This window comes from Pelodiscus sinensis, chromosome 27, assembly GCF_052426305.1.
Source record: "Pelodiscus sinensis isolate ZL-2025 chromosome 27, ASM5242630v1, whole genome shotgun sequence".
NCBI classification, from domain to species: Eukaryota; Metazoa; Chordata; order Testudines; family Trionychidae; genus Pelodiscus; species Pelodiscus sinensis.
Window position 1 is genome coordinate 8,742,275 of NC_143078.1, and position 19,175 is coordinate 8,761,449.

A 19,175-nucleotide genomic window follows, 5' to 3' on the forward strand; every position below is an offset into this window, starting at 1 on the left:
ACCCTGATATTGGGGCTGGGCGGGTGTCTTCAGGGCAGGATACAAAGTTGCAGAGGAATATGGGTACTGGTAGGGCTCTGCTTCTGCAGGGCTGACTCTATCTACCACCCCATCACCGTGGAAAAGGGCGTAGGAAAAAGAGGAAGGGGGGGGGGGAGGCTGGCCTTGGGAACTGATTTGCTTGTGGTCGCTTCAGAGAGTAACCAATCTGCTTGTGGCTGGCTCTTTAGCAGCCAGCTGCCCGCGGTGCAATGCCTGAAGTCTCCGGGAGATGGCATGTCCCTTTTCTTCTCTTCTCTATTGTCTCCCCCTGGCTGCATCGCCCTCTCGCTCTCGCTCGCGCTGCCTAGTTCGCTTTGCTCTGCGGGCATTGTGCAGTCTGGTGGCTTCACCCCTCCTGCCAGCCACCCTCCGAGGGACGTTTTTCTTGAATTTCTTCCCCTGGTTTTCTCTGCCTCGCCGAGACACGAGCGTTTATCCTGGGCAAGATCGCCCTGAGGGTGTTGGAAGAGCTGTCCTGAACATTCAGCACAGGAGGAAAGGGGTGTGTGTCAGATGGAGGAAGAGTTAAGTGGCAGGCGCACACCCCATTAAATACGCCGGCAAGCTTTTCACAGCCCCGGAAATCGCAGTGCAAACAGCAGGTAAGAAACCGAGCCGCTGCCGGGAGCGGACCTGGGGGCTGTGAAATTGACTAGGAGCGGCTTGATCTTGACTAGGCAGCGCCTGAGAGGAGCGAGCGGAAGGAATTTCCCCTTTCACAAATCGAAACATCGAAGGTGCAACAATGCAGGGAGGAGGGGACGGTCCCAGCCCTGGATACAATGTTGCCGCAGCAGTCGGTAGCAGGTTGTTGGGGGAGGGTGCTGTGTGGCCTGAGCCCAGCTGCAGGGGAATGCTTGGGGTGGGGGTGGAGAGCAAATCCCCGGGTTGTTTTAACCTCCCTTCCTAGCTGCAGAGCGCTCGGAGATCATTATTTCAAATAAGCGAAAGCGGCTTGTATTTTAATCCCCCCTTCCCCCCAGATTTGAAGCAGCGGGGAGCCGAGTCTCTGTGGATTTAACATCCTGTGAGTCAAGGGCCAGAATCTCCTTTGAGACATTTGTTTTGCATTCCGCCCTTTTTACCAGGCCTTTGGAGCTCCCTGCAGCAAGAAGGGCCGCAAACAAATAAATAAATACATTGCACAAAGCAGAGCGGATCCTACCCCTCGAACACAAGCCCCAGCATTTCCCCCTCTCCTGTGACTTTCCTAGTTGGCAGGGTTGGGAACATTTTGTGTGTTTGTTCCCCCCTTGTTAAGCTCTTTCTTCTTCCTATTGCCAGCGAATAAAACAAGCCTCCAAGGAATGGCAAATTGCCTCGTGGCCTTAAGAGTTTTTAGCATTTGGGGATCCGTTCCTGGGTGTGATTACTTTTTTAAAGGTGATCGGTCCTCAATAAAACTTGTACAGTCCGACTCCTTGTTGGAGTTTCCCATTGGTTAATTACACTGGTTTTTTGTTTGTTTGTTCATTTTCATTCTAGTCCCCTGTTGCATGAAGAGAATGATTGTATATTACATTTAAAGGAGACATAAGGAGATTATTTATGCATTGTGTGTGTAGAAAGACTGGTTTATCTGTAATTCATGTGGATCCTATCATAAGCCTGGTTGAAAAAATAGCAACATCCCTAGTTAAAGAAGCACTACTGCGTTTTGCCTCATAAAACTTATCATATCTGACCTACTAAGAGAAAGTTTTGGTGCTAAATTGAATCAAATACAGTGTTATTGTGATTCATTTCCTGTGTACAATCCAAAAAGATCAAGCCCAGCCTTGTTTTTCCATAACTGTAAACCCCCAAAATAATAGCAAAATAAAACAGGATTTTGGGGCAGTGCACTAAATAATCTAATGAAAACAAAGTGTTGGCACCTTGCCCATTAAAATGCACAGTCAGCCTGAAAAGGCCGCATTAGTTTTTAATAGCCAGACAATACAACAATCCACATCAAATTATAAAGTTGCCTGTCAGCAAAGTCTCAGTGGTAGAGTGATCCAGCTCTAGATTTTCTGTTCTCTTCCAGGATGCCAAACTCTCTCCGCTCCTCCAGATTTTTTCTGGGTTGGAGCAGTGTCTATATATGTTTCTTCCAACTCAAATGGGGCATAGATCAGATTTCTTGAGCTGCTCAATAGGGCTCCTTCTTTTTTAGCACGTATGTGTTATATACTGCATTGTAAAAAGGTTAGCACTTGTTGTGATATTGATAGTAGCACAATAAACTGTGATGTTTTCCTGCCTTTGGAAAGAAATACTGTAGGACCCTGCTCTTGCAAATTCTTATGCATCTGCTTGATGGGAAGTATTGGGATTTAATGGGGCTATTCATACTTGGAATGGTGAGCATGTGCTTAACTGTTGGCAGGGTCCCTGCTACAGCAAGCTGACATTGGAGTGAGCCGATAAATATGCCTTTGTTTTTTTAATGTCAACTGCAGTATAGCGATTAGAGGGAGAACCGAGGTTGGCAAGCCAAGCTTTCTAGCCCCACCAGTATAGCTGGACAGATGAGCACTTAGGAATGGATAATGTTAAACAAAAGGCAAAGCAGGATCAGGCAGAGCATCCGCCGTGTTGCTGGGTCCTGTGTTTTGGTGGACAACTGAAAAAACAGCATCGTTCGTCTGTGCATCCGTCTGTCTGTTCAAGAACTCCTCCTAAACCATAACAGCTAGGGCCACCAAATTTGGTATGCAGCCTCCTCTTATTACAACTCAAAGCAGGGCGGGGAACCTTTTTTGGGTCGGGGGCCACTGACAAATAGAAAGATCAGTCGGGGGCCACACACAAGTGAGAAACACAAGCAAAACCAACCCTCACTGACGTGGCCCCTGACTGAGAAATAGAAAGTCACTCCCTTCATTCTCCTTGCACACCAGCGTCTCGGAGGGGAGAGGGGCCAGGCTAGTAGATTTTATGTGCTCTCTGGAGCACCATCGTGGGCTCCCCAGTACTGGGGGGAGGGGGGAGCCTCAGGGACTGGATCCAGGCAAGCCCGGGGCCAAGCTTGAGGTTCTCCACCCCTGACTTAAAGCAAGGTCGGGGGTTGGTTGTGCCAGGAAAATGGGATGTGCCAGGACTGGGATTGCTTCTCAGAAAACCAACCAAACAAGAGACAGAATCACCAAGCAGGTGACAGGGGCTGGCTGGGGGTGCCTCCCAACCCCCCATCCAGGACTGCCCCCATATCGAGCCTCAAACTCCTCAGGTCCTGTTAGTGAGGGGGTGGGGCTGAAGATCCCCACCCCCCAAATTATACAGGAAAATTGCTGGCTGTTCCCCTTTGCCAGGGAGCGAGGGGAAAGTGCACAGTTTGCTGCATTCCTCACTCTGGCTGGGGAGCGCAGGGAGCAGGTGAAACTTGCTCTGCCCCAGCCGGGGGACATGCACCCCTTCCCCAGCTGTGCCCACTGGAGCTGCAGCAGCCATGGCGAGGCGCTTCTTACCTGGCCCCAAGCTGCTGCGGTGAGAGAGGGCTGGGGTTGTCCTTTCTCCCCAGGGCAGCCTCCATCCTGATCCCCTCCTCCCCAGCCCACCCCAGAGCAAGCATTCAAAAGAAGCATGTGCATTTTATTTTCCAGAACATAAAAATTAATTGAGTTAAGAAACACTGGCTCAGTCTTCTAGTAAGTTTCCATATCAATAGACCAAGTTTGTGCATGTAATCTGCATACCTGTAATGCCTACGTTTGAGTGGATGTGGAACTCTGTAAAGTAGACTCCCACCTGTTCTCCCAGAGTGTTGGGCAGAGTTCTGGGGGCAGCAGGTAGGAGTGTGTCTGGGGAGGAGGCTGTAACAGTAGCTAGCCATGCAACCTCACCCTCCTTACCGGGAGTATGCTAATGCAATTTACACTTCAACAGCATCCCCTGGGGGGAAAAGAGGGGTTCTGTAGGGCTCTAGCTGTAAGCTAAGACTCTCCCTGGCAGAAGCCCAGAGGTTGCAGGTTGTAGAGTCCTGCCCTTCTTTGGGATGAAGCCCTTAACTTACCTGTGCCAGAATCAGTGCAGCTGGCCAGGTGTGTGCATGCATGATATAGAGGCCATCTAGGCCTGCTCTCCACTCACTTACTTACACCAGTCTTGATCGGGGGCAACCAGTTTGAAACGGAGGGGAAAATTCACACTGTTGTACACAGAATGGGCCTGAAAGACTTAAGGGATGGTCCCCCGGAGAGACCACAAGGCCAGCTTTCCCCTCATTCGCCCTGGATGTCTATCGGCTTGTACCTGCATCAAAGCCAGAGAGTCACGGGTGTAAATGACAGGGGAGCTTTCCCTCTATTGCTTTCTACCAGCTCCCGCTGGCCTTCCCTTGGAGCAGCCTTGCTACTCCGTAACAACCTGTGTCCAGGCCTTGGCCAGCTTGGCCGGTCTGATTTGGGCTTGCGATGCGCAGATCGTGCAGGGTCCTGTCCCCTGCAGCCACCACCAAACCCAAGAGAATCACGACTGATTTAACTGTTGAACGTTCTTTAGCGGTAGGAGTGAACGTGGCAGGGAGGGTGCCAGTGAGAAATACCCTTGGGGAGGGAGATCAGAGAACAGCCGAAGGGACCGTCTCTCTCTCTCTGTAACTGTGTTTAAACTTGGCTCCTGCAGATATTTCTCACACTCTTGCCGTGACTTGTTCTGTCTGGGTCGAGCTGTGCCACCCAGCCTTTCCCAGGCCCTTTTCCTGGCACAGTGCTGCTCACGGTGCCGCCCTTCCCCTGGGACTGGAAAGGGCCAATAGTATTTGCTTGCACTCAGAGAGAGGTGGGAAGGGCAGAGGAGGAAGAAATGAGTCCTGGCCAACTCCTACATCACTTTTAGTGCTGCCCAGGGGCACTTCCTCCCGGTGATAGTCAGGCAGCTCTGTGACATGACTCTATAGCTCAGGGTAAATCAGTTATTTCATTGGCAAAGGGCTTGTGTTACTGGGAGGCAGGTGAGATTTTATCCCTTGCTTGGAGGGATGACGGATGCTCCATGCAAAGTTGGTAAAGGCAGGGCAGGGAGAGGCAAGCCCTGCCCCTCTTGCTGAGGCTCCATCCCCATGAAAGCCAAGCCGCTTCCCCCATCCCATGGGGACAGGAGGGGAGGGGTGGGTGGGCACATGTCCCAGCTTCCCTGGCCCTGGAGCATGGGGAGGGCAGGTGCTGGGGGCAGCAACACTCTGCCCCAGAACGCCTGGTGCAGATGTTCTGGGGGCGGAATGTGGGCAGGGCCAAGCTGGCATGCTTTGTGTGGGGAGAAAACTCCACCCGCACAAGGTCTGCAGCCATATATTTGCCTTCCAGGGGTGATGCAGGAGGCTCCACCACAGAGTGACTTCCACAGCAAACTCCCTCTGCAGGACATATCGTCCCTGCTGAACGTGTCTAGGAGACAGGAGACGTCCGAAGGCACTGTGCACTCCAGGAGGGGCTAGAGGTTAGGTTGACACCAGGGGACAGGTAATTCACTCCCATTTGTACTCAGGGTGTCGGACGAGAAGGCCTGCAAAGCCTAACGCACCAGCCTTTTGCGCATGGGCTACAGATTCCATCCACCCTGCAGCATTGAGTCTGAATAGCCTCGCTGCCAGCAGTGAACCGTAAACGCTGGTGAAGCCTTTCATCACTTGAAGGCCTTCAGCCACATCTTTCTCAGAAGACACGCTCTCGCTCAACCACAGGCTCTGGGCTGGTGCAGGGTTCCCAGGGGAAGCTGTCTGGCCCGAGTTATGCAGGAAGTCAGACTAGATAATTAGGTTGCATCTGGCCTGCAGACCTATGAATCCAGACACAGGGCCGTCTCGCCTCCTGTTCGGCAAGTATTGGGGGGAGCGCCCTGGGAATGTCTGATGTGTTGAGCATCACTGCTTGGCCCCAGGAAGGGTGGAAAACGCTACTTAGATAGGTGCAAGGTGTGATGCACTGAGCCAAGTGCCTTATTAGTGTGATGGGGATCAAGCTAAGCCCATTTTCCCGGTGCACCTCCCTCCCCAACAGCTGTACACTGCTCACATGCAAGGAAGGGAGCAAATGCAACAGAGGAGCCATGACATGCTGCTGTTAGGTGCACAGGGGTAGGAATAGCCTCCACTTGCTTAGGAGACTGTTGGCCCATCGGGAGCGTTATCAAGAGAGTTGGTAGCTGCAAGTGCATCAAAGTCCAGCCAGTCCCTTCTCAGGGCTGCCCAGATTTCACACCCCTCACAGGGAAGGCAACAGTACTGCAAGGGGCACGCAGTTTACAATTGCTGCTCATGTCAGGTGAGAGCTTCCGACTCTTCCTTGATGGATCGCAGTGCTTTTTATGTGACGGTACGCAATACCAGCACCTCCAGACACAGTATCGGCACCTCCAGTCAGAGCTTACCTGGAAAGAACGGAATGTACCCGCACCTCTGTATACAAATGTTTAACAGTCTGCTGGGCCATGTGTGTTAAAGGGACCACGTCTCTTAAAAGGGCAATGCCGGCCCCAGCTTTTTTTTTCCCCTCAACAACTTTCCTCCTGGAGTTCCGGCACCTTTTTTTTGTTTTTTTTGTTTTTGTTTGTTAACAAAAAAAGCACTTACCTGGGATCTGTTACAGCCTGGTGTGTGCTTCTGCAGGTGGGTGTAACCCACAGGGCTAATGCAATTGCCTTGGAGTGGCTTACAGCTCAGTGGCGAATTGCCTTTCTGCACCTCCTGAAAACTCTGGGCTCTGCTCTGTGAAAGAGGCAATGAGAAGGGATACAAGACTGCTGAGGCCTGCCCAGAGAGGAAATACATGTGTGTGTGTGTGTACGTGTGTGTGTGTATACACAGGCCCATGCACAGATCTGACTGATTAAGATTAGCTAGGGATAAGGGTGAATGTCCAGACCCAGCGTGCTGAGCTCTTCTGACAATCCATCCATAGGCATCTCAATCACAGCTGAGCTGGTATGAAAATCTGACCTGCCTTTGAGTGCTGATCCCTTCAGAACCTGACCCTGAGAGCTCCTTTTTTTTTTTTTTTTTTTTTTGCCTCTGCCCTCAGACGCGCCCTCGGCCTCTCCCAGCTATATGAATCGACACACCCCATCGAGCTATAAAACGGAAACCCCTGCACAGGAAGTGGCAGGGGGCGGGTTGCAGAAGGTTCCTGCCTTTCTTGGGCTGTCAGACACCTGGTATTGCAGCACCAGTGCACTTGAGGGTAGATGGAGGAAAGATCCCTGATGTATAGGAAAGGCTGAAAGGGGCAGAAGCTCCATCTCGGCGGACTTTAGCCAGGCCTGACCCAGAGATCGATTGGATGCCTTTTAGGCCATGACCTGTCAAGTTTGTGTGATGGGGAGGGTTGCCTGATAGTTTCAGAAAAAATACTGAACAAAAGAAAAAAAGGACCCCGAGAGTTGTTAAGTAAAAAAAAAAAAAAGGCGAGGCCCCTTTAAGAAATGCGTGATGCGCCGAGACAGACAGCTCCCCGGTAAGCACTAGGGTTGCCAGGCTGCCTCTGTATTGAGACGGACAGCCTGGGATTTTTGCCTCCTGGCAAGGAAAAAATCAGAAAGTACCAGACATTTTAGGTGTCTGGTATTTTCTGATTTTTTTTTACCGGACAGGAGGCAAAAATACCAGACTGTCCGGGTCAATACCGGACACTTGGCAACCCTAGTGATGGGCCACCCATCTCCTGAGCCAGTGGAGGCTATTCCTAGCCCCATGCATTGAACGGCAGCATGTCATAGCTCCTCGGTTGCTTTTGCTCCCTTCCTTGCAAGCGAGCAGGGTAAAATAGTGGGAAAGGAGGTGCAGAGGGAAAATGGACTTAGCTTGATCCCCACCATGCTAACAAGGCCCTTGGCTCAGCACATCACATCTTGTACCTATCTCCTCGGCATTCTCCAAGCAGGGTGCTCAGAACATCAGACATTCCCAGAGAGCTCCCCCCGACACATGCCGAACTGGAGGCGAGATGATCCTTTGTCTAGATTCATAGGTCTGGAAGGACAGATGTGACCTGTCTAATCATCTAGTCTGACTCCCTGCATAACTTGGGCCAGAGAACTTCCTCCAGGAGCCCTGCATCCAGCCCAGAGCTTATGGCTGAGCTAGAAGTGTGTCTTCTGAGAAAAGCCTCCTGTCTGGACTGAAAGCCTTCCAGCAAAGGAGCCCTGCTTGTATCTTCTGTTAGTCACCACGGTAGGTGGCATAAGCCCCCATCTGGGTTGCAAAATGGAGAGAGTCCACCATTAGAACTTGGTAGTGTCTCCCCTGCGTAGGCTGGACTCAGCCGTGTAAGGGAACCTCACCACAGCAGGACGGGGGAGATCTGGGGCCCATCTGAGGAGTGGCCGACAGTGATAAAGACCTGAGGCTGTGCCCTGTACCTGCCAGCTCACAACTGCCCCTTGCTCTGCCTTCAGGCTGGTTTGGCTCTGCTGCAAAGTCACCGGGTGATGCAGAGTCCAATCCAGATACTCTGGAAGCCTCCCATCTCTGGCTAGCCATCGCCCAGGGGTTTCCCATCCTGCCCTGGCCAGCCACCCCCCTTCCCACGGCAGGATTTCCTCCTGAGGGGGGAAATGCGCAGAGAAATGATTGAAGAGCCCATGTCATCAGCAGCTCCACATCCTGTCAGCCTGCTCCAGGGGGCCTTGGCCTGACCTGGACTGCGCACCCCTACTAATAGGAAACATATTGGCTTAAAGAGGAAGAAACGTAATGCTACAGGTTGGAGGCAAACAGTGTTCTCTCTTTGGAGGGCACCTGCCTACCCGTGGGCGTATATAGAGCAATCCACAATGGAGAACATAATCCCAACTGTACATATAATATGAGGGGGACTGAATTAGCTGTTACACTCAAGAGTGAGGTTGTGGAGAGCTCTCTGAATACATCCACTTCACGTGTAGCCACAGTGGCAAAAGCAAACAGCATGTGAGGAATCATTAAGAAAGGGTCAGAGAATAAGACAGAGAATATCTTACTGCCTTTGTATATATCCATGCGACACCCACATCTTGAATACTGTGTTTAGATGTGGTTGCCTCATCTCAAAAACGATATCTTGGCACTGGAAAAAGTTCAGAAAAGGGCAACAACGATTAAGGCAGTGGCCCCAACCTTTTGGGGCTGCCGGGCGCCGGGCAGGGCCGCTCACACACCGGGCGCCCAGGGATGGGGACGCCCCTGCTCTGCGCGCCTGGGGCCGGCACAGCCCTTGTGTCGTGCACCCGGGGGCGGGGCCACCCATACGCTGCGTGCCCAGGGGCCGGCACCGCCCATGCGCCTGGGGACAGGGCCAGCCCCGATCACTCGGCGGGTGCACAGAAATGGCCCGGTGGGTGCCATGGTGCCTGCGGGCACCGCATTGGGGACCACTGGATTAAGGGTTTGGAACAGCCGCCATGTGAGGAGAAATTAATAAGACTGGGACTGTTCAGCTTAGAAAAGAGATGACTAAGGGAGGTGCAGAGACTGTCCAGTCCCGTGGTGTCCAACCAGTTCTGAAGCAGTAGCCACTATAGTAGCTACTGCTATAGCGAACTAGCCATACTTCACAGGCTAAATAGCCACATTGTTCAAACCAACTAGCCACACTCAACATGTGGCTAGTGGCCAGCGTGCTGGACACCATGGATCCAGCCTATAAAATCATGACTGATGTGGAAAAGGTGACTAAAGAAGAGTTATTTACTCCTTCCTATAACACAAGACCAAGGTGTCACCACATAAAATGAAGAGATAGAAGGTTTAAAACAAACAAAAAGAAGTTTTTATTCACGCAGCGCACAGTCAACCTGTGGAACTCCTTGCCAGAGGATGTTGTGAGGTCTAGGACTACAACAAGGTCCAAAAAAGTACTATATAAATTCACAGAGGATAGGTTCATCAATGGCTATTAGCCAGGATGGGCAGGAATGGTGCCCCTACTGTTGATCAGAAGCTAGGAATGGACAAGAGGGGATGGATCTCTTGACGATTCCGTTCTGTTCCATTCTGGCCTCTGTCAGAACACAGGATACTGGCTTAGATGGAATTCTGGTCTGACCCAGTATGGCCATTCTTATGTTCTTATATTCTTAATGCAGGAGACTATCTGGATGATTTTAGCATAGCATAGTCCCCAGGTGAAAGTGCTGATTGTGCAAGACCCACGATGCTTCTTGGCGTAGGAGGGAGTGCTACACCTTGCCGGATAGTACACAAAGGCCTCCATCTCGAGTGCGGGAGACTAAAGCAAGGGGCTACGCTTTCCTAAGGGCAGCTAGAAATTTGGGTGCTCGTCCTGAGATCTTTTAAAGGAGCCTGGTTTTCAAAGGGATGAGCACTTGTCCACTGCAAATCAGGGTCATTTTTGAAAAGTAGGCCAGAGTATATAGGGCAGAGGGGAAATATGTCAGGGACTCAAGTGGGTCAGGGGAGAGCTGGTAAGGCTGGATCCATTTCACGCTCCGGTGAGCCTCTGAAATGTCGTCGTCATTCATCGGTGCAGAACTTTTCCTGTAGTCTGCAAAGAGATGCTTCTCCTCTGGCAATTAGCTGTTGTGATCCCTGTGGTTTAAATAGCTCTGATAGAAACTGACATGGGGCAGGTGGCCCTGTGGCAGATCCTGTTAGTTTCACTGTTGGGGTGGGATTAGGCTGCACAGGGCCACTGGAAATCTGCAACCAGACCATGATCAATGGACACCATCTGAGTCATCTCAGAGGGACAACCATGTTAGTCTGTAGCTGCGAAAACAGCAAGGAGTCCTGCAGCACCTTAGAGACTAACCAGTTTATTTGGGCACAAGCTTTCCTGGGTGAAAACCATTCCATCAGATGCATGGAGTGGAAATCACAAGATAGGGTGATATATACATACTAGCGTATCAGAAGAAGGGAGTTGCTAATCAGGTGCAGGACCAGGGTTAACAAGATCAGTCCCCATCAGGGTGGATGTGGCTCACTCCCAGCAGTTGATGGGGAAGTGTGAATACCATGAGAAGGGAAATTGCCTTTGTTGTGAGAGAACCATTCCACATCCTTATTTAAATTTGCAACTGAATTGCAGCTCCGCTGTTTCTCATTGTGGTCTGGTTTTGAAGGTTGGTTAGTTGGTTTGTTTGTTTGGTGAAAGGATGGCTACTTTTAAATCTGTTACTGAGTGTCCAGGAAGATTAAAATGTTCTCATGAGAACATAACGGCCATACCAGGTCAGACCAAAGGTCCATCTAGCCCTGTGTCCTGTCTTCCGACAGTGACCAATGCCATGTTCCCCAGAGGGAGGGAACGCAAAAGGTAATCATCACATTATCCCTCTTCTGTCATCCATTTCCAGCCCCTGACAGAGGCTAGAGCCACCATTCCTACCCATTATGGGGTAGTAAGTATTGATGGACCTAACCTCCATGACATTATCTAGTTCCTTTTTGAATGCTGTTAAAGTCCTGATCTTCACAACATCCTGCAGCAAGGAGTTCCACAGGTTGACTGTGCGCTGCATGAAGAAAAACTTCTTTTTGTTTGTTTTAAACCTGCTACCTATTTATTTTATGTGGTGACCCCTAGTTATTATGTTATGGGAAGGAGTAAATAACTTTTCCTTATTCACTTTCTCCATACCTGTCATGATCTTATAGACCTCTATCATATCCCCCTTAGTCTCCTCTTTTCTAAGCTGAAAAGTCCCAGTCTTTTTAATCTCTCTTCATATGGCACCCATTCCAAACCCCTCATCATTTTTGTTGCCCTTTTCTGCACCTTTTCCAATGCCAAGAGATCTTTTTTGATGCAGAAACTGCCCGGGCTGAATGTTGAAAGCCTGCACACTGGCCCAAGTTGTGCTGTAACCATTCACTCTTGAACGGTTGTGCAAAATGATTGAGGTGTTCTCTAAAGTCGAAAAATTCCCCAAAATCAAACACCTCCAGATGTGTACAGCAGGTCTGGGGCATGAGTCCCAGCGTGATGCATGGCATTTTCTTCTTGTCCTTCCCCCTCCCCATGGCAAAGTGATCCCCAAGTCATCGGCATGGGAAAGGACACTGTCTTACTCTTCTTTGGCGTTAGTTCCATTATGAGATTATTCCTTCTCCACACACCAGCTGGGGAAACCTGTTTGCGTAACTGATCACTGGGGTTTGTAAAACGCAAGTTCTACTCTCTATTCTGTAACATGCCAGCCCCCTATGCGTTTGCAGAGTAATGGTGCTCGGCTCAGAAAAAGAGCTCCGTGCAGCGAAGCTAGTTAGCAACAACCCTACTTCACTCCAGGCACATCTCTGACCCAGTTTTGAACAGGGGCTTAGCACTGAGGGTGTAGCTGGCCCTGAGGGCTGGTCAGGAGTGTCACATTTGTTGGGAGGAGAGCTGCTCGGAATTTCTTTTTGCTGCCAGAAATCTGGACTGAAAGGAAAACTCTTCCCTCTTTGCTGGCATTTTTCTCACATATTTTTGGGTTTTCATTGAGAGCTGATTTTTATTCGTTTTGTTGTTGTTGTTGTTGTGGGTTGCCAGAGACAGAAATGTCTTTATGGTTGGGCTTTCATTAAAAAGCAACCCAAAAACTTGAAAAAAAGTCCAAGAAAACCAAAGAATGGACCGTTTTGAGTGTGAAATTCTTTCTTTTGTTGCAAAAGTCAGTTTCTGTCCAGGATCCCCGTGGAGCATTTTGGACCGGCTCCACTCCAGCTCCTCCAGAGGCGGCTGTTGTGCTCCACACCCCTCTTCATTTACTTCGCATCAGTCCTACCACTGATGTTCCTTAGACTCCCCCTCTTGGCTCGCCCCATTCAGAGCCCAACCCAAAACGGGATTTTTGGGGGGAGGTGAGGTGGTTTGGATCAGGCCCCGAATTCCTCTGTCGCTCCTGCGCTCCCCTCCCTCTGTCCCTCTCCCTCCCACCCCACCCTCACAATATGCCTCTTGTGGAGCCAGTGGAGTAACTTTTCCATGTGTTACCAATACATGGACCCCCGCTCTTGCCTGCAGATGAAATGCAAGCAGTATGTAAGCAAAGCCTGCCTGGGCACAGAGGCTATGTCTACACTGCTGGCTTTGCAGGCAGAGCCTATGCAAATGAAGCACGGATTAGTACATCACCATGCTTCATTTGCATAATTTATTCAAGCCGTTGTTGCGCAAAAACAAGCAGTGTGGACAGGGTTTTTTTGCGCAAAACTCCTATTTTGCGCAAGATCCTTATGCAAAGATCCCAAGAGGCATAAGGATCTTGAGCAAAACAGGAGTTTTGCACAAAAAATCCCTGTCCCCACTGCTAGTTTTTGCACAAAAATGGCTTGCATAAATCATGCAAATGAAGCACGGTGATATGCTAATCCATGCTTCATTTGCATAGGCTCTGCTGGCAAAGCTGGCAGTGTAGACGAAGCCTGAGTGTTCGCCCTGCTAAACGGCACTCATATTAAACTGTGAGCCTGGGTAAATCTCTCCCTCGAAAGCTCCTGCCATGCAGATATGTATGTGTGTCCTTGCTGGAGGGGCCCTGCCAGCGGTAGGTCTCTGAGCTGCTCCCTGTCATAGGCTGCTCTGCGCAAGTCAGATTGCTCTCCCAAGGCACTGTCCCTGGACTGTAACTCTTTCCACAGCATCTCTGATCCATGCAGGAGCCCGGACTCAGGGTATGTCTACACTACCCCGCTAGTTCGAACTAGGAGGGTAATGTAGGCATACCGCAATTGCAAATGAAGCCCGGGATTTGAATTTCCCGGGCTTCATTTGCATAAGTGGGGCGCCGCCATTTTTAAATCCCCGCTCATTAGAACCCCGTGCCGCGGGGAACTAGGTAGTTCGAACTAGGCTTCCTAGTTCGAACTACCGTTACTCCTCGTGGAATGAGGAGTAACGGTAGTTCGAACTAAGAAGCCTAGTTCGAACTACCTAGTTTGTGCCGCGTGTAGCCGCGCGGCATGGGGTTCGAACCAGCGGGGATTTAAAAATGGCGGCTCCCCGCTTATGCAAATGAAGCCCGGGAAATTCAAATCCCGGGCTTCATTTGCAATTGCGGTATGCCTACATTACCCTCCTAGTTCGAAATAGCGGGGTAGTGTAGACATACCCTCAGGGAGTCTGGGGTCAGTTCTTGGCTCTGCCTGTGTGATTTTGGCCAGTTAGCGTTACTGTGCATCATTACCCTGCCTTTCTCCCAGCCTTTGCCTAGTTTGATTTAAAGCTCTGTGGGACAGGCACAGTTTCTTTCTCTGTGTCTGGGCACAGTGGTGTAGCGAGGAGGGAGCAGGGCGGCAGTTGTCTTTGGGCGCCACTCTAGGGGGGCACCAATTTGGTCCCCCTGTCATCCCTCGGCTTGCCTGCTCCTCCTCCACCAGCTGGAACCTACTCCCTGCTCCCAGCCACTCCTCCATCTCCGCCAGCGGGTTAGTGCGTGCGGGGGCCGGCCCCAAACTGGAGGGGGCGGGGAAGACGCAGTACAAGCCCTGCCCGTTTCTGCAGGGTCGGGGTCAGCTGTGTTCCAGGTTTGGGGCAAATTTTGCCTTTGCCCCCGGGCGCATAACATCCTTGCTACGCCTCTGTTTGGGCTATGCCTCACACAACGGGGTCCTGATTTCAGTGGGGGATCTCTGTGCACTATGCCAGTGTTTCTCAACCAGTGGTACCAGTCCCCTCAGGGGTACTCGAGAGAAGTCTGGGGGGAGGGGGATACATCAACACCACTGAAATTTGGAGAAAACTGAATTTTTCTTTTACGTTTTACAGTTCTGTATTATTTTTGTACTTTTTACACCCAGAAATGTCATCGCCCAACTCTGACAATTAAGTTGTTTACACAAATGAGTTGCAAGGGTAGAAAGAAAATGTGCGTGTCTGAAAACGGTAGGGACTGGGGGTACTTATCACTTTTTTTAAAGGGGTACTTTATAAAAAGCGGTTGAGAAACACGGCACTATGCCACTTTGAATTGTTTTCCATCCGTGTGAAGAATACATTTTGTTATGTGCACTGAGGCAAGCGCAGATGTGCACGACCTATAGAAACACAAGCTGCCACCTGTGGGTCGCTATGGGTGCTCTGCTAATCAGCTGGACACCCTCTGAATCTTTCCTGGGTGGCCACCCAAGCACTCGGCTACAGGGGACACTGCACACCACTTCTGTAATGCAAATAAGGACTAATGCTCAGGTCTGTCCCCCAGGAACCTACGGTTCTCTCTCATTCCTGATCCCCAGAAAGGCTGAATAAGAGAGCAGGAGCAGGAGGGTCTGGGGAAAGCTGTCGATGCTAAAGGAATGAATCTCTGTAGATGTAGCTGTGCCCTTCACCTCCGCCACAGATGCTTGTGAATCTAAACACCCTCTGCCTCGGAGGAAGTTTGGGACTGATCTGTGTGGCTGAAAGCCAGTCACTAAGCCTGGGTCTCCACCCCACGTCAGGGTCCTGCAGCTGGTGGAAAGGCCCGGCTCTCCCTGGGGGCAGGGCTCGTTCTGCTCCTGGGCCGTTCTCCAAAGAGTCAGCTTGCAGGAGGACTGAGACACGGAAGCCTCTTTGTGTTAGGTGCTGTGCATGCACACGGTCAGAGACAGCCCCTGCTCTGAACAGCTTACAATCTACATAGACAAACGCATCTGGCGTGGGCAGGGGGAAGTGAAGAGTGCAGGGATTCTTAAAGGCACAGTGCCTCCCCCCCTCCTTTTTTTTTGCTCAACAACTTTTGTCTGGGTTTTTGCTATGTTCGGGATTTTCGGTGAGAGCATCTGGCAAGCCCACGCGGTCAGGAGGGAGATCTGTGTGGATGCAGTTCAGGTGGGTGTTGCAGGATGAGGGGAAGCAGCAACCTGATGGAGCCGTTGCCTTTTTCAGGCCTGTTCCTCCCTCTGGCTGATTAAAAATGGGTGGGAATTGTCTCCCCTTCATGGCCTCCGCCTCCCTGAGCTTCCCTTCCGCGGCCTGCTCTGCTTGCTTGATCTGGGAGGTTTGATGCCTTTGCTGATGCTTCTAGCTGCCTCTGAAAAGCAGCTGAGGGAGGGGAAGCCCTGGTGGAGAGCCCCTAGGGTCTCTCTCCAGGCAGACGCGCTGGCATTGGCTCCCCCTCCCTCGCTAAGCCGACACTCCCTCCACCCGAGAGTCCGTCTCTGCTTCCATCCAGAGCTGCATCTGCTGCCGGGCTGAGTGCTGGGGGGATGGGGACCCGCCGGAGAGTTCTCTCCGCTGTGAATTCCCACAGACGAGAGCATGGTTTTCTGCTTGGCTTGCCGGGTCCCTCCCCAGCGTGGAGCAGGTGGGGTACAGCTGCCGGGAGCAGAACAGAGCGCACGCACAGCAAGCTGTTCGCATTGGGGCTGGTTTAACCCTTCCCATGTGCCGGGGCATGTCCCTAGACCAGATGGGCCCCCCGTGACCTTAACCCCCACCCCTCCTTTATTGAATCTCTTTGGATAGGGTGAAACTTACCCTCCCTGGCTCTGTGCAGTCTGACCAGGAACGGGGTGGCTTGGTAAAGTGGGCACTGTCACTCCGGTCGCGATTGCCCCTCTGTCCTTCTGGCTTCGCTGTCATTCCAGGGACGCAGCTATGTGCTGCCCCCCGCCGCATCTCTGTAATCCTCCGCTGGAAGGCAGACGTACCATGGCACACCATGGACTCACTCAGGCAGCTAGCAGGGTGTTCATCGAGCCCCGAAAGAGAAAACAAAAGTTGGCCCCTAGTCCTTTAAAATTATACCTGTCACAGTCCGGGCCCCACGTTCTTGGATGCTCCAGGGAAAGGGGGAATAAAACAGAGTGGATGCAATGTCTTTGGCGGGATCATAGCTCCTAATTTGTTGTGATCAACCCACTTTTTGGCTACAAGCAACTGCCGGGGACGAAATGGCTCTCGGCTGGGCTGATTGCTGGCAAAAGGGGGCTGGAGAGGAAAATCAAAGTGCCTGTCGAACAGGCCATAGGCCAAAAGAAATGGGGTGGGGGATTCTGCACTTCGGTTATGGAGATTTAGAGCCATTTACCAATAGGTCCCTGGCTCGAATCCATGCTGATGTTGGCGGCAAGCAAAATTATTGGGTAGCTGTGGGCGGAGGCACGTGGAATGAGCTTGGCTGGGGTTGGTCCAACTCCCAACTTCACAGCCTCCCCCCCCCAGCTTCTAACTGATGGCCATGGAGAGACGCACCCCTCTTGGTCAGTTGCTCCAGCAATGCAAGGGACACGTGCATTGGCAGGGGGCGGTGTGGGGGAAGTTTGCCCCACAGCCAACTGTGCTGCATTGGAGCATGTCGACACTAGGAAATTGTTTCGAAATAACTAAATTCGAAATAACTCCCGAAATAATGGGGAAGCCTCAAAATGAGTCTGAGGCAGGCTCCGTGAATGTGGACGCACTACATCAGCTTAGAGCCCCAGGAATCACTGCGGAGCAATTACTTGGAATGACTCTGGGGAGTCGCTATTTCAAAATAACACTTTTGAAATCAGCGTTATTCCCTGAGGAAAGCAGGAGGACAGATCTCGAAATAACCAGCCTCTGGTCATGTGGAGGCTCCGCTTATTATTTCAAAATAAGGGGGGTTATTTCAAAATAACTCCGTAATGCAGACTGGGGCTTTGAGGGTAGCGAGAGGATTTCAGTCCCTAGGGCCGCAGATTGGGGATTTTGAATCCACATTCAATGATCTTGCTGTAAATCTCCTTGCTGGAGCTGGTAGAGGCCTGGGAAGAGACTGTCTCTTTTGAGACCCCCAAGATGTAGAAAGGAAATGTGTGTGTGTGTGTGTGTGTGTGTGTGTGTGTGTGTGTGTGTGTGTGTGTGTGTTCAAGTGCGTGGGGGTGTGTGTGTGAGAGAGAGAGAGAGAGAAGTGTGGGGTGTGAGGCGAACTCTCCCACCCATATGGCTGAAAGGGTCTGATGCTGCTTATAGCCCATAGGGTTGCCCCCTTGTGCATCACGCCAGCTGTGAGAAGCCATCAGTTCAGCCATGCATAGCAAAGAGAAAAGGGGGCTGGGCCTCTCTTCAGCTCCCCCTGCCCCTTTTACATTTTCAGCATGGCTCTGTCTGCCTCCCTGCCTCCCCACCGAGCCCCTCTGCCTATGACCCTGGTCAGCCCTCGAGGGGATGTATCTGGTAATTTACAGTAGCATGCGTGTTAGGAATCCATCTGCATGCAGGGGGATGGGAGAGAGGTCTGGATGGTCCTCCGTGATGCAGAACTGCGTGACCAAACAAAATTGGAGATCTGGGTGAGCTATGAGCCATGAACAGTTAATTGGCCAAGTCAGCAGCCTCTTGCGCCATTCGCTAATTACTTAAGGCCAGATTTGCTAAAGGGCTCAGCCCCCAACAGCTCCTGCTGAGAACAGTGGAGAATCTGCCCTCCCCTGACCCGGGAACAATGGGGGCTGAGCTCTTCTAAAATCCAGCCACTGGATTTTGATGCTTTCGCGATTTGACATCTCGCCATGAATGGTTCATGCCAGTGGGTTTCAGTCTCTGAATTGTTGTTCGCCACCTAACGTGGTATGGTCTCTGCTTTCTTGATTAGACATTCCTACCAATCATAGCAATGTTCCCTACTGTACTGAATGGGATCAAAATATTTATACCCTCATGCTCCAGGGCTAAGCAGACCTGAGCAGGGTCAGGAAGTAACTTCCCATCTGGGAAGGCTGTTCCCTTATGCTCCATGAAGGGGTTTTGGGAAAAGCTGATGCTGGCACTATCAGAGGCAGAATACCAGATTGCATGAACCGTGGGCCTGATCCACCCTGGCGATGGCATGGGTCTGATCCAAAACCTGCTGCTGATAATGGAAAGACTTCACTGGATCATACAGTCAGGTGTTCCTGATGTAGCAGCCCTGTTGGAGGAAGTTCACTGGTCATAGAAAGGACAGTAATAATAAACCCATCCCATTCTGAGATGGGCCAGATGTGAAGGTGGAGTTCGTATTCTTAGACTGACAGCCAGGCTTCTCATTCTTGGTGGATTCCCTGGGCTGGAAAGGAAAAATTCCCCTTAACTGCACCCCGGCAGCTGCATTCACTTTCCGATTATGCCATAGGTGTTCACCTCCCAATCTGTTGTGTGCAGCAGAGGCTGGTGCTGGACATGACATTTCCCTTCCCTTGGGCAAAACAATCTTCACCCTCGTAGCGTTTGATCTTCGCGATAGCTGTGAGATGGAACAGTGTCTCCAGTCCCTGGGCACAAAGGGTGTATTTGCTCTTACCC

At 51.2% G+C, this 19,175-nt stretch overlaps 1 protein-coding gene across 4 annotated transcripts in view; it reads left to right on the plus strand.

The window, feature by feature from the left end:
• The first annotated feature begins 266 nt into the window (after positions 1–266).
• PIK3C2B (phosphatidylinositol-4-phosphate 3-kinase catalytic subunit type 2 beta) overlaps positions 267–19,175 on the plus strand; it is an 86,862-nt gene continuing 67,953 nt past the window's right edge. Inside the window, exons 1-2 of one of the 4 annotated variants that reach the window (XM_089773702.1) lie at positions 268–644; positions 5,331–5,486. The gene's annotated coding sequence lies outside the window, so the exon portion shown is untranslated. Of the gene's footprint in view, positions 645–5,330; positions 5,487–14,562; positions 15,756–19,175 lie in introns of those variants that run through there. The other 3 variants (XM_075910115.2, XM_075910112.2, XM_075910114.2) reach the window with 3 other exon arrangements.